The following is a 1,243-nucleotide window of genomic DNA, read 5'->3' on the forward strand; positions in this document are numbered from 1 at the left end:
CTGAAGCCATCAACCAGTCTTTTGTTACTTGTAAACAGTAATTGAAACTTTGTAAAGTTTGAAAGATAAAAATAGCATGATTGTGACAGAGCAAACTAAGTAGAATCTGGGATCACAACGAAAGTTGTGAACTTCCTTATTTTTAAAACCCTTTTTGAGGCGTCTGGCCCCTGCTCTTACAGCCATTGCAGTACATTAAGCTCCGTAGAGACAGCGCCGGGGCAAGGGAGAGCCAGACAGGCACTTGGCGATTCTGTGCCTCGCTGAGGAAAATAATTAAACACGGGCAAAGGAGATCCTAAGAAGCCGAGAGGCAAAATGTCATCATATGCATTCTTTGTGCAAACTTGCCGAGAGGAGCCCAAGAAGAAGCACCCAGATGCTTCAGTCAAGTTCTCAGAGTTTTCTAAGAAGTGCTTAGAAGGGTGGAAGACCATGTCTGTTAAAGAGAAAGGAAAATTTGAAGACATGGCAAAGGTGGATAAGGCTCATTATGAAAGAAAAATGAAAACTTACATCCCCCCCTAAAGGGGAAATAAAAAAGAAGTTCAAGGATCCCAATGCACTCAAGAGGCCTCCTTCGGCCTTTTTCTTGTTTTATTCTGAGTATTGCCCAAAAATCAAAGGAGAACATCCCGGCCTATCCATTGGTGGTGTTGTAAAGAAACTGGGAGAGATGTGGAATAACACTGTGGCAGATGACAAGCAGCCTTATGAAAAGAAGGCTGCTAAGCTGAAGGAAAAATATGAAAAAGATATTCCTGCATACCGAGCTAAAGGAAAGCCTGATACGGCAAAAAAGGGAGTTGTCAAGGCTGAAAAGAGCAAGAAAAAGAAGGAAGAGGAGGATGATGAGGAAGATGAAGAGGAGGAGGAGGAAGATGAAGAAGAAGATGATGATGAATAAGTTGGTTCTAGCACAGTTTTTTTTCTTGTCTATAAAGCATTTAACCCCCCTGTACACAACTCCCTCCTTTTAAAGGAAAAAATTGAAATGTAAAAAAAAAATTTTTTTTGAGTTAGAAATGGCTTTACCATCTCATGTTTAAAAAACACAAACACCAGGGCTCCTGGGTGACTGAGTCAGTTCAGCGTCCGACTCTTGATTTTGGCTCAGGTCATGGTCTCAGGGTGGTGAAATTGAGCCCCGCATCAGGCTCCACACTGGGTGTGGAGTCTGTTTAAGATTCTCTCTTGCCCCTCTCCCTCTGCCCCTCCCCCCCCCAAAATAAAACCAAAACCA

General features: G+C 42.7%; 1 pseudogene; it reads left to right on the forward strand.

Annotated features, from left to right (window-relative positions):
* Positions 1–276: 276 nt before the first annotated feature.
* On the forward strand, positions 277–907 carry LOC110576230 (annotated as a pseudogene).
* The last annotated feature ends 336 nt before the right edge of the window (positions 908–1,243 follow it).

Source organism: Neomonachus schauinslandi, chromosome X (assembly GCF_002201575.2).
Source record: "Neomonachus schauinslandi chromosome X, ASM220157v2, whole genome shotgun sequence".
Taxonomy (NCBI): Eukaryota; Metazoa; Chordata; class Mammalia; order Carnivora; family Phocidae; genus Neomonachus; species Neomonachus schauinslandi.